The sequence below is a fragment of the Symphalangus syndactylus genome, chromosome 8 (assembly GCF_028878055.3).
Source record: "Symphalangus syndactylus isolate Jambi chromosome 8, NHGRI_mSymSyn1-v2.1_pri, whole genome shotgun sequence".
NCBI lineage: Eukaryota > Metazoa > Chordata > Mammalia > Primates > Hylobatidae > Symphalangus > Symphalangus syndactylus.
Genome location: NC_072430.2, coordinates 100514398 through 100527380, shown reverse-complemented (window position 1 = coordinate 100527380; position 12983 = coordinate 100514398). Strand labels below are relative to the sequence as shown.

At 41.7% G+C, this 12983-nt stretch overlaps 1 protein-coding gene across 7 annotated transcripts in view; it reads left to right on the top strand.

The window, feature by feature from the left end:
- Positions 1-12983, top strand: part of HECW2 (HECT, C2 and WW domain containing E3 ubiquitin protein ligase 2) — a 405698-nt gene that overhangs the window by 227650 nt on the left and 165065 nt on the right. The window contains exon 1 of one of the 7 annotated variants that reach the window (XM_063644848.1): positions 2303-2732. The exons of the other annotated variants lie outside the window; for them this stretch is intronic. The gene's annotated coding sequence lies outside the window, so the exon portion shown is untranslated. Of the gene's footprint in view, positions 1-2302; positions 2733-12983 lie in introns of those variants that run through there. 7 annotated transcript variants of the gene reach the window in all.

The following is a 12983-nucleotide window of genomic DNA, read 5'->3' as shown; positions in this document are numbered from 1 at the left end:
CTTTCCCCACAAAGGGGTGTGGTTTGGAGAAAGGAAAGCATATGTGAATTTATGATACTCTGGATATACCTTCTCAATATAATCATTTACTATGATTAAAGTAGTACTGGATGAATTACTTGTGCTTAAAAAATTACCATCCCAATGAAAGAGTACACGTGTGATGGCTTGAAATCAAAGCTACAACATTCATCAACCTCTGTTGCCCTACACTTTTTAGTTTCTTTCTCGGTCAGCTGGGAAATCTAATTCCATTATGATAGTGTCTTATGCTGGGGTCAAGTAGGTTTTCTCCATATAGGAAAATAGATTGTCACATGTAGGTGTTGGTAATACATGGGTAATCCAGAACCTAGAGTGCAGGTAAAGTGGTATATGTACCAAATGTGATGGTATTTGGAAGGCAAAGAATCATGGCTTGGAGGACCATAGTGGTAGGAGCATCAGGTGGGATTCAGAGACCAGGCAGTGAGTGATAGTAAGAGCTGCACCATAAGCAGAGTAGGTGAGTTTCTCTTCTACCCAACAGAGAATCTATTGGCCTCTAACTAGAAAGTAGTCAAGAGCTCAAGATTATACTCTATTCCTTCCTGGGGATACAAACAGAGGCTTATATTGTTAAGAAGTCTATTTGTTGTCCATATGCTATAGCCAACTTTGATGCCAAAAAGAGGAAATATATTTATTCTTTCTAGATTTCTTATTCTTTCTTTTCCTCCTTTCTTTTTCTTTTTAGAGACAGGATCTCACTCTGTTGCCCAGGCTGATTCACATTGGCAGGATCGTAGCTCATTGTAGCCTCAAACTCCTGGGCTCAAGCGCTCCTCCTTCCTCAGCCTCCCGAGTAGCTGGGACTACAGGTGCATGCCACCATGCCAAGCTAAGTTAAAAAAAACATGTTTTTGTAGAGATAGTGTCTCACCGTGGTCTTGAACTCCTGGCCTCATGCGACCCTCCTACTTTGACCTCCGAAAGTGCTTGGATTATAGGCATGAGCCATGGTTCCTGGCCTAGATTGATTTTTCTTAATCTCCCAGTGGTGACTGAGCCCACTGTGGGCCCATTGGCCACCTAAATTAGTGAGGTTGCTGGCATTTTCAAGAGTGTTACTTGAGGAAGGCAGAGTATCTTAAAAGAGCTTGTGTTTAAGATACTTAAGCTTTCAGATGAGACTTCAAATCCTGGCTGTTATCACTTCTTCTCGGTGAGCCTCAGTTTTCTCGTCTGTAACGTGGGCCTAATGACACTACTGACCTTATTCTTAGAGCACAGTGACACTCATTTGATACTATTTTTAAAGCATCTCCTTTGTGTCCCTGGCACACAGTAACCATTCTGAACCTGCTTGCTATTATTGTTGTTTGCTAGGACACTGGAAAGTCATAGTGATTTGTTCTAAAACTGGGCTGGGTTTACATGTCCAGAAGAGGCCTGGACAGGGTGATGGTGATCCTGGAGTGCCTGGCTTGCTGTGTTCACTCATCCAATTCCAGAATCAGCCCAAAGCTCTGTGGCCCTTCGAAGCTTCAGGGCAAACTGTGTCTGGGTTAAGGGAACAATAGAGAGGTAATTGCAGCCATCAAATGTAGTGTGAAGCTTAAATCTAGTTTGCATCTTTTCACAGCAAATGTACCTGACATGTAAGACCATTTCATCTAGTTTTCCTGGAGGTTGCTGGAGAGAGATGGTCTTATAGCCTTTGATTACATTAAACCAGCACTTTGTAATTGCAACCGCTGACACAGGTGGGCTAACAGCTTCAGAAAGCCCCTTTCTCCAGTAAAGAATGATGGATCTGGATTGGGGATTTCCCTACCCCAACTCTTTCCAGTATAAGACAAGAGCATTAGCTAGATTGATAATTGCATCTATTTTCACATTAAAAGTCAGGTTTGAAAATAACTTCTGAATTGATAACCTCATGTTTGGATTTTCATTAGAGCTGTATTATGTTTGAAAAAGCTTTAGTCCTTTTTCACAGTTTGAAATCACAAGTCCACAAATTTCACTCTGGATTAGTTAAAATACTGTAAGCCCATTTCAGTAACCTAAATGAATGCTATGTCTGATTTATGGTAATGGTAAGTTGGAGTTCTCAGGTAGTGACCAGTCTATTCTGAGTAAATCAAATAGCAAGCTCCCCTTTCTGTGATTGCAGTCAGCTTGTTTGACATCAGCCCACCCTATGTGTGCGTGTGTGTGTGTGTGTGTGTGTGTGTGTGTGTACACATAACTCATTCTTTGGAATTCTCCCATGGAAAAGCAAAGGAAGGAAGCTGAGGGGAGGATGGGGCGATTGCATCCTGTACCCTTTACAGGGGTGTGGCCACGACTGCCTCAGCCAAAGGGACGTGATACGTTTTTTTCACTTAGGATGCCTGGACAGTGATAAGTCTTGATGAAAGGCAAGAGTGGCTTTTATTGTCATTTGTACTGGACAGGAGCCTCTTGCTAGAGACCTGCCGGAATCCTGTCTAGTATTTCATTTCTAGAACTTTGGGGGAAGAGGAAGAGAAGCAGGAGCATCTGTGAAGTGGACCTGCAGAGCTTTCACAGCTACCTTAGAACTCCAGACCCGCCTTGACTTCAGTTCAGCTCTGGCTGCTCCTATGAATGAAACTGCCACGTGGGTTGGCCAGGTGTATGATTTTAAGGCGAATGCCATGTTTCTTCTTGCTGCTCCCTAAGTTTCATTTGAATGATGGATTTTAAAACCTTTGGGATTATATGAGGTAAGATATTGGAAAGTGCTGTGGAATGAATTCCACTGTCACCTGATTTCCTTGTCCAGCTGTTTGGGATTTACCGTTTTCTCTGCCTTTCACTTTGAAAAGCTCTTAAAAGTGGTCCCCTCCCAGCTGGCTGAGGGACAATTATTAACAAACTATGCGGCACATTTATCACTTGACAACTGGATATAAGAGATCAGTGCTGAGATGAAAGCATGCAAAACTTTTACATATAAATAGACAGTCACCTCATTGTGAAATTTTAGGGTTCTGCTTGTTTTAAATGGATTGTGTTGTTACTGTGATGTTAAGTACAGGTTCTACCTACGAGAAAATGCTTTTGAAAATTGCCTTAGGTTGAGTCTAAATAGATTTCATGGCAGGTTATCTGTCCCTGGAATAATAATGGTTTTTGACAAATTTTAAAGTTCTTCTCTCAGGGAATGAGATGTGAAAACAGATTTACTTTTAGGGTAAAGTTCAAATGGACAAGTATTCATAGACATCCATATTCTAGAGACTGTTGATTGAATGACAGTCTTACAACAACACTTTAACTTGAGAATAAAACCATGGTTTTTATGTATTATCTTGTGGCAACTGGGCAAACTGACTCAGTTTTCTATAGACCTCTAAAATTTGCAAGCAGAAAATCTACTTTAATTAATTATTTAAAAACTGGAACAACTCCAGGGCAAAATTTTAGTTTTATCCTAATTCCTTTCAAGTTAGTTTTATACAGTGAAATTTTTTACTTTTTGGCTGTTAAATGCCAATCAGTGATTCTCAAGAGGGGTGGTGATGTTCATTTTTATTGCCATGTAGGGTGCAACTGGCATTTAGTGCCTGAGAACCAAGGATGCTAATGTTTCTGCAATGTATTGGATAGACTCTTACAAAGAATTACCCACTAGAATCCCTGTAGTGCCCTCACTGAGCACAGTTTAGTGAAAAGTATGTTGAAGATTTAGTAAAGACTTACATGAGCAGTCATCTCTGGAAAGGTAACTGATCTTCTGATAAAGCAGTTTTGGGGAGGGACCCACAGAGAGCAGTCACTTCATAACATTATTCTTTAGGATCAGGAGCAACGAATGTTTCAGAAATATTTCTCCCACCAGCTTTTTTTTTTTTTTCTATTTTAGGTTCAGGGGTACATATGCAGGTTTGTTATGTAGGTAAACTTGTGTCACAGGAGTTTGTTGAACAGATTATTTTGTCACTCAGGTACTAAGCCTGGTACCCAATAATTTTTTTTCTGATCCTCTCTCTCCTCCCATCCTCCACCCTCGAGTAGGCCCTAGTGTCTGTTGTTCCCCTATTTGTGTCCATGAGTTCTCATCTTTTAGCTCCCACTTATAAGTGAAAACATGCAGTATTTGGTTTTCTGTTCCTGTGTTAGTTTGCTAAGAATAATGGCCTCCAGCTCCATCCATACTCCTGCAAAATACATGATCTCATTCTTTTTTATGGCTGCATAGTATCCCATGGTGTATAGGTACTACATTTTCTTTATCCCATTTGTCATTGACGGGCATTTAGGTTGATTCCACGTCTTTGCTATTGTGAATAGTGCTGCAGTGAACATGCGCAGACATGTGCTATTATGATAGAATGATTTGTATTGTTTCGGGCATATACCCAGAAATGGGATTGTTGGGTTGAATGGCAGTTCTGTTTTTAGCTCTTTGGAGGTTTGCTACTCTGCTTTTTTTGTGCAATTTTTTTTAGAGACAGGGTCTCTGTTGCCTAGGCTGGAGTGCAGTGGCATGATCATAGATCACTGCAGTCTGGAATTCTTGGGCTCAAGCAATCCTCCTGCCTCAGCATCCTGAGTAGCTAGACCTGCAGGTGTGTGACACCATGCCCAGCTAATTGTAAAAAATTATTTGTAAAGACAGGGTTTGTTAGAGTTAGTCTCTAACTCATAGCGTCAAGCAATCCTCCTATCTTGGTCTCCCAAAATGCTGGTATTACAGGCATGAGCCACTCCCCCCAGCCATTCCCACATGCTTCTAACTAATATTTTCAGGCTGAGATTAGATGAGCTCCAACAAGTATTTGGTTTAGTTCAATAAGAGTAACCTCCTTCTTTAAATAAAGTTAGCTATTATAGTTCCTCATCCATATTATATGAACTCATTAAGATCAAAGGAATAATTTACTCCTAACCAAAGGATGCTTTTGTATTGAACATTATATTTCATAATGATTATATATTTCTCTGAATTTTCAGCCTTAGGTGCAATGTAAAAGTAACATCCTACAGGTTCTAGAGTTTGCTAAACTTCACTTACTATTAAAAGAGATTATTTTTGAGTGCAGGTTTAATATATGCGTGGTTTTGTTTGTTTGTTTGTTTTAAGATGGAGTCTCGCTCTGTTGCCAGGCTGGAGTGCAGTGGCACCATCTCGGCTTACTGCAACCTCTGCCTCCCAGGTTCAAGCAATTCTCCTGCCTCAGCCTCCTGAGTAGCTGGGACTATAGATGCGTGCCACCACACCCAGCTAATTTTTGTATTTTTAGTAGGAACAGGATTTCACCATGTTGGCCAGGATGGTGTCGATCTCCTGACCTCATGATCTGCCTGCTTTGGCCTCCTAAAGTGCTGAGATTACAGGCGTGAGCCACCGTGCCCAGCCTGCATGGTCTGTTTTAAATAATTAGAGGAAAGAAAGGAGGGTGTGTAATCAAATTGCTGTTATCATTCCTGGTAACTCTTTACACACATAATGACAAGGTAGAGATTCTCAAGTTGAACACTATATTCAAGGTCCTGGTTTCATTGTGTAGGGAGATGAGGGCACCTCCATCTGGTTCTTTATCAAGCCAGGCTTAAAGCTCATTGACAGAATTTTAAGCTTTGAACGACCTTCTGTTCAAGAACTGGGCAGTACGGAGATACTACATGTGAGATACTGTGCTATGCTCTTAGTGGCATAGTTTACAATCACCATGCAGTAAGGACTTCACCCGTGCTGCCTGTTCTTTTGGCATCTATGGATTAAGAAAGCAGAGTTTCAAAAAACATAAATAAGCATGCTTTTGTTTTAATTTATATATATTTATGAGAAATTAGAATAAAATAAATTTTAAAAGTAAAAGCTAAGGAAATGAAGTTGGAGAATTGTGCTTTTGAGTAATCAAATGAAAACATAGCTCCCTTTAAAAGAAGGAATAAATAGAGTTTCTTTTTTTCTCTTTTTCTTTTTTTTTTTTTTTTTTGAGACCGAGTCTTGCTCTGTCGCCCAGGCTGGAGTGCAGTGGCACGATCTCGGCTCACTGCAACCTCCGCCCACTGGGTTCAAGGGAGATTCAAGCAATTCTCCTGCCTCAGCCTCCCAAGTAGCTGGGATTATAGGCACCTGCCACCATGCCCAGCTAATTTTTTGTGTTTTTAGTAGAGACAGCGTTTCACCATGTTGTTCAGGCTGGTCTCAAACTCCTGACCTCAAGTGATCCACCTGCCTCAGCCTCCCAAAGTGCTGGGATTACGGGTATGAGCCACCGCACCTGGTCCAAAATAGGTTTTTAAAGCTCGTGTGTTTAGCTCCTGATATATGCCAGGTTCACATACTATACTCATGTACTCCTTGCAGCTTTCTGAGCCGAAGTGTGATTACCATCATTTTATAGATTAAGAAAATGGAGTCTATGCAGTTTTCAAGATTTGCCCAAGGTCATAAATCCAGCAAATGGGAGAAATGGAATTTAAACCCAAATCAGCTGTTACCTAGCAGTGGCAGCCTGGCAATATCAGTATCAAGTGATGTATTATTCTCATTGCACCTGTAATGTGTGATATATACATAGAAAAGGGAAACGTACTTTTGTTGGTGTATTAGTCCATTTCACACTACTATAAAGAACTTCCCTAAGACTGGATAATTTATAAAGGAAAGAGATTTAATTGACTCACAGTTCCACATGGCTGGGGAGGCCTCAGGAAACTTACGATCACGGCAGAAGGTGAAGGGGAAGCAGGCACCTTCTTCACAAGGTGGCAGGAGAGAGAAGCGAGCAAAAGCAGGGAAAACTGCCTTACAAAACCGTCAGATCTCATGAGAACTCACTTGCTATCACGAGAACAGCATGGAGGAAACCACCCCCATGATCCAATGACCTCCCTCCCTCGACATGTGGGGATTACAAGTCCTTCCCTTGACACATGGGGATTACAATTTGGTAATTTGGGTAGGGACACAGAGCCAGACTTTGTTGGTAAATAAAGGTTTATGTAGGCTGAACACTAGTGCTATAGTAAACATGTTGCATTAAGGGTTTTACTGAGCTACGAAGTGATGGACAATCAGAGCTTTATATTGTGACTGATTAAAATTGAGTGTGGGGAAAATTGGACTTTTGGGAGTTGTTTGAATAAAGAGAGGGAGGAGAAGAGCATGGTGGAGGTAGACAGTGAAATTACAGGATGGTGTTTGACTTGGAGAGGGCTTAGAGGAGGATGAGTGCTCACCCCCGCCCCGCCACCAGGGTTGTTGAACTGAAGAGTGTGAGATTGGGTCACAGCCTTTTGCACTAAGGTGGGTATTTGTATCGGCTATAGCTCTGTCTGCACAGGGAGGATGGAGATGGAGGTGAGTCATGTCCAGGTTATGGCTCCCATGCTTGGTCGTTGGCCTGGGCATGAAGCATTGTGTGCCATCCTCTCTTGCCGTTCTACCATCTGTTCTGCACACAGCAGCCAGAATTATCATTATCATTTTTTAATGCAGATCGTGTCACTTCCCTGCTTTAAATCCTTCAATGACTTTCCATTATCCTCAGAGTGTGGTCTAGACAGACAGTAAGGTGTAGTGTTAAGGAGCATGGTCACTGGAGCAAGACTGGGTTCACTCTGTGCATACAGTAATTCCACCTTATCCATGGTGGATACGTTCCAAGACCCCCAGTGGATTCTGAACCTGCAGATAGTGCTGAACCCTACCATACACTGTTATTCCCTATACATATATACCTATGATAAAGCTTACTTTATAAATTAGGCACAGTAAGAGATTAACAGTAACTAATAACAAAATAGAACAATTATAACAATATATTATAATAAAAGTTAGGTGAATGTGGTCTCTCTCTCTCTCAAAATAGCTTATGTGATTGTGATCACTTTCTCTCAGAATATCTTACTGTGCTGTACTCACCCTTCTTCTTTCTGTGATGATGTGAGATGACAAAATGCCTGTGTGATGAGATACCATGACAGCTGATCTGATAATTGAGATGGCTACTAAGTGACTGACAAGCAGGGAGCATCTACAGCATGGACCTGCTGGACAGAGAGATGATTTACATCCGGGCGGGATGGAAGGGAAAATGCAAAATTTCATCACGCTACTCAGAATGTGCACAATCTAAAACTTATTAGTTGTTTGTTTCTGGAATTTTCCATTTAATATTTTCAGACCAAGGTTAACTTTGGGTAATGGAAATTGCAGGAAGTGAAACTATGGATAAGAGGTGACTGCCGTACCAGCTTTATCATCCTAGACAAATTTCTTAATCTCTCCCTGTTTTACTTTCCTCATTGTTAAAAATTTTATAGATAATAGTTCCTACCCTAAAGGGTTGTTAGAGGTTTAAATGAGTGAATAAAAGTAAAACACTAGAACAGCACTGGCACGTAGTAAGCTCTAGAGAGTATTATTGTTATTATTACAGTCTAGAAGCTGGCCCCTGCCTGTCTGTTTCTCTCATCTCTTCTTCTCCCACTCTCTGCCTCATTCATGCTGCTCTGGTTGCATCACTTGGATGTTCCTTGGAACATGGTAGGCTTGCTTCTGTTTCAGGGCTTTTGCATTTTTGTGTTATGCCTTTTCCCAAAATCTGCCTGTGATTCAGTCTCCTGTTTCATTCAGGTTCCTGTTCAAATGCTACCCTGACCAACCTATGTAAAATTGTACTCTCCTACCAACCTCTCTCCTTCCCATACCCAAGCTTTCTTTCTTTAAGCCAGTTACCACTACTTGACATTACATTTTGGTTTATGTATCTGCTTACTGACCACTTTCCCCACCAGACCAAAATCTCCACCAGGACAGGGACTTTGACTCTTTTATTCCTACCCAAATCCCTGTCACTTAGAATATTGCCTGACAGATAGTAGATGCTCAATAAATATTTGTTGAATGAATTTTTATAAATTTCATTTTCTCTATCCCTTCTATAATTGCTGTTTTCATTCTGTCTTTGAGGCTTAAAATGTTCTTTTCAACTCTCTTTGGCCTGTTACACTTGTCCAAATTATCCAAATGGAAAAAGAGCATTTACTCTGCTCTTTCTTATGAAAGTTCTTTGACAGCAAGAAGTCTTATTCTAATACTGTGAGCCTTGTTACAGGGGATAGGATTGAGGCATTTTGTCATCATTGTCATAGAACATTCTTGAAGGGCCTAGTGTTGGATCTTGTGCTAATGTGTTTACCGAGCTACCAAATGCTGGCCATACTTCACCATTTAAAAGGGCTTGGGTTTACATTTTCATTATGAAGCATAATTGCCAAAGGAAAGTAGCCATGCAAGTATGATGGGGAAAATCATGTACTGACAGCAGTGTGTACTTGAAAGAGACCTTGGAAATCTTTAAGTCTCAAGTTTTACAAAGAAAACCTCAGTCCTGCTAACATTTTTATCATGAAATTGGATGCAACTATTGCAAATGTCTTATTCTATTTTCACGTGAGATTTATCATAAGTTTTACAACAGCCACCATAAATTATGTTTCTTGTTTGATGTACATAAGCCTTTAGTAATTTTCCATTTGAGCATTATCAAAGAATTTGAGTTCTCACAAATCCTATGTAGTAAAACATTCAGTTGTGGGAAAAAATCTTAATTTAGAAATGCTCTGAAAATCCTTGTCAAGAATGAACTTTAAGATGTTTCAGAGGCCTTACTCGAAACTGGTTGTGTGATCTTAGGTAAGCGTCTTAATCTTTTTTGTGCTTTGGTGTGACCAACTATAGGATATAAACAAAGTTGAATGCCACATCAGCAGTGTGGGTGAATTAAGTGTGAATGTTAATTGGAAATTCTTATTATAAAGATCCAGAGTTTATGCTGGTCTTGTGGAATTCACCTGATAATGCTTACCAAGAATTTGCAATGTTGTCCTTGTTTTTCTCTACAGTGAATAAGATGGAGGTCTCTTTAAAAAGGCTTTATGTGTTCCATGGTGAGAATTTTATTTCTTTTTTGTATATTTTAAGAATATAGTACTAATATTCAATTAGTATCATATAATCAAAAGAAGATATCAAGATACTGATGCAGGATTTTTCTCAGCCCCTGCAGCAGGAGGCACTCTGTCTAGTCAGCCCACCAGGCCATGTTTGGCTTGCACTCCGGTGTGGATCCCAGGGCCGCTGCGACTGCGTGCTCAGCCCCTAGCAGGAGGGAGTATGTGAGCAAGTGACTGTGGGGTCTGGCCGGCCATTCCAACCACTGGTACAGCGGCGGGCTCCATGCACCAACCATGTCACCCTGATGGGAATGCGGTGGTGCCCAGGCAGGGGTGGCCACAACCCTGAAGCCTCAGAAGGGGTGTTACAATGTGGTAATTAGCTCTTTTAGTCCCACTATCTGTAGCCTGACTGATGGTGGTGTGTTAACAGCCCAGTTAGCTCCTTGCCCCACTCTGGCCCATGGCTCCGGGGCTGGGGCTTGGCCCTGATGTTGCTTCCTGTTGCATGGGGTGGCTGCCCTCCACCGGTGGAGGGCAGAGGGCCACAGTATTAACAGCCTTCTGAGTACCTGCATTCAGTGGGTCCTGAGTTCTTGCCCCACATCCAAGAAGAATGAGGTCACGCTGACAATTGAAGGGTGATGAGGTCAGAGAATTTTATTGAGCAATGAAACAGCTCTCAATGGAGAGGGGACGGGAAGGTGGTCTCTAACCCTAAGTCAGGTCATCTATCACCCTAAGTCAGTTTGTCTCTGCCAGTGTGGCTGAGTCTGGGGTTTTTATAGGCACAGGATGGGAGAGGGGCAGACCATAGGCAGTATTGGAAAAGGCAACATTTGATTGGTTAAAAAGCATTATTCAGAAAGAACCAATGGAGAAAGGGTGGGCAAACACGAACAGAGGTTCTCACTCTGGATCACGGCTTTCATCCAGAGCCAGCAGCCTGGTCTTTCAGCCTTCAGGCTGTTTTTGCCTTGAAGGTGGCATTTCACCAGGGACTCGCCCCTATGTACCTAGGCATTTATCTGCCTCTTATTGCTATCAATATCATTCAACCAAATATTAGCACCTACTATGTGTCAGGTTTTATTCTAGGCACTTGGGATACATCAGTGAACAGAATAGACAAAATTCCTTGACCTCTTGGAGTTTATATTCAAGAGAGGAAAACAGACAATATATTTAAATGTGTAACTAGATTCTTATAGAGTATGTAAGAAGGTGATAAGGATTATGGATAGGAAATTGAGCCAAGTAAGATAGTCCAGGAATGCTGGAGGAAGACTTGTATTTCAAAATGAAGCAGTCAGAGTAGGTCTCATTGAAAAGGTGATGTATAAGCCACAAAATTGAAGGGAGGAATTGAGCCATAAGGGTATCTGGGGGAAAGTTCCAGGTGAATGGGATGGCCAGAGCAAAGTCCCTGGAGCCAAATCCTGACCACACCTTTGGGGACATCAGGGAGGTCAATGTGGCTGGAAGGGAGTAAGGAGGGAGGTGGGGAAAGTAGGAAAGGGTGAGGTCAGAGCTGTAATTGGAGGGAGTGGGCAGCCATGTCCTGTGGACACTGGAAGCCGTCATAAACACTTTGGATTTCACTCCGAGAAAAATAGGGAGCCACTGAACAGAAGAAAGACATGTTTCTATGTGCCAGTGTGACATGTGTTTGAAATTGATTCTTTTGTAAGCCATTTCTGAACTGCTCCTTATTATCTGGTATACTGGGCCATGACTGTAACTCTTGGGAGGGATTTACTGAAATGAGTCCAAGTGTTTCTTCTCACTGGGCTGTCAGTAATTTTTTTTCCTTGTCAAATGAGTGTTTAATCAAATAGTTTAGTACTAATTGTTTTTATCTAGGAAGTTTCTTAGCAGAGCCTCCTCCCTTTGCCTAGTACATCTAGAGGTGTGAGTGTGCAGGTGACCCCTCAGGGGTGTGGTTCAGACTTGACTATATGTCCCCCAGTTTGGATCTAGTAAGACATTTCACATTCTCCAGTTGGGCCCCACTCCCTGCTTGTGATACCCTGCTATAGAGGATATAGCAATAAAACATCTCTCTTAAACTTGATAGTGCATGATGTGAGTTCAACAAGTGTGCCCTGTGCCTCTCCACTCTGCCAGCATTCCCTTCCAGGGCAGTGATGAGGTCCATGTCAGAGATAGTGTCCTGCACACCTTTCAGTGCACAGATATTCCCAAGGCCAGACTTTGCAGTCTTGTCATTGGCTCTTCTCAGCCCATGTTGTTTTTTTCTACCCACTAATGTGCTGGTGCCCATTTCTGCATTCTTGGGCACATTGTTCTCAGCAAATCATTCTGGTGCCATTCAAGTGGCTTCAAAGCCATAGTTGCCAGTAGGTGCCCTCTTAGCAGGTGGCCTGGTGGTGCCATGATGGTAATCTCTGAACATGTCAGACACACTCTTTTCTCCATTCAGAGAAGGTTTTAATGTAAAGAATTGGGCATCTAGGGAGATTGTGTTAAAAACTAATGCTAAGTTTGCAAATTCATAAGGAAGTTTGCCAGTGAATTCTCCTAGCACTTAATAAATTGGTGCTCCATTTGGTACATTTCAGTGGTGAAGACCCAACCGTCTTCCACAGTATAGGTCAGCTCTCAAAGTCGTCGTCACAGTTTTCTTGTTGCTCTGGGATTCCAGTAACTGGCCTGGTACATGCTGGTAAATTTGTACCATTTTAACAGTCAGGCAGTCCCTCTGAAGGGGTGTTCTTTGCCCAGGTCTAGAGTGATTATCTTTTTATTATTATTATTATTATTATACTTTAAGTTTTAGGGTACATGTGCACAACATGCAGGTTTGTTACATATGTATACATGTGCCATGTTGGTGTGCTGCACCCATTAACTTGTCATTTAGCATTAGGTATATCTCCTAATGCTATTCCTCCCCCCTACCCCCAACCCACAGCAGTCCCTGGTGTGTGATGTTCCCCTTCCTGTGTCCATGTGTTCTCATTGTTCAATTCCCACCTATGAGTGAGAACATGCAGTGTTTGGTTTTTTGTCCTTGAGATAGTTTGCTGAGAATAATG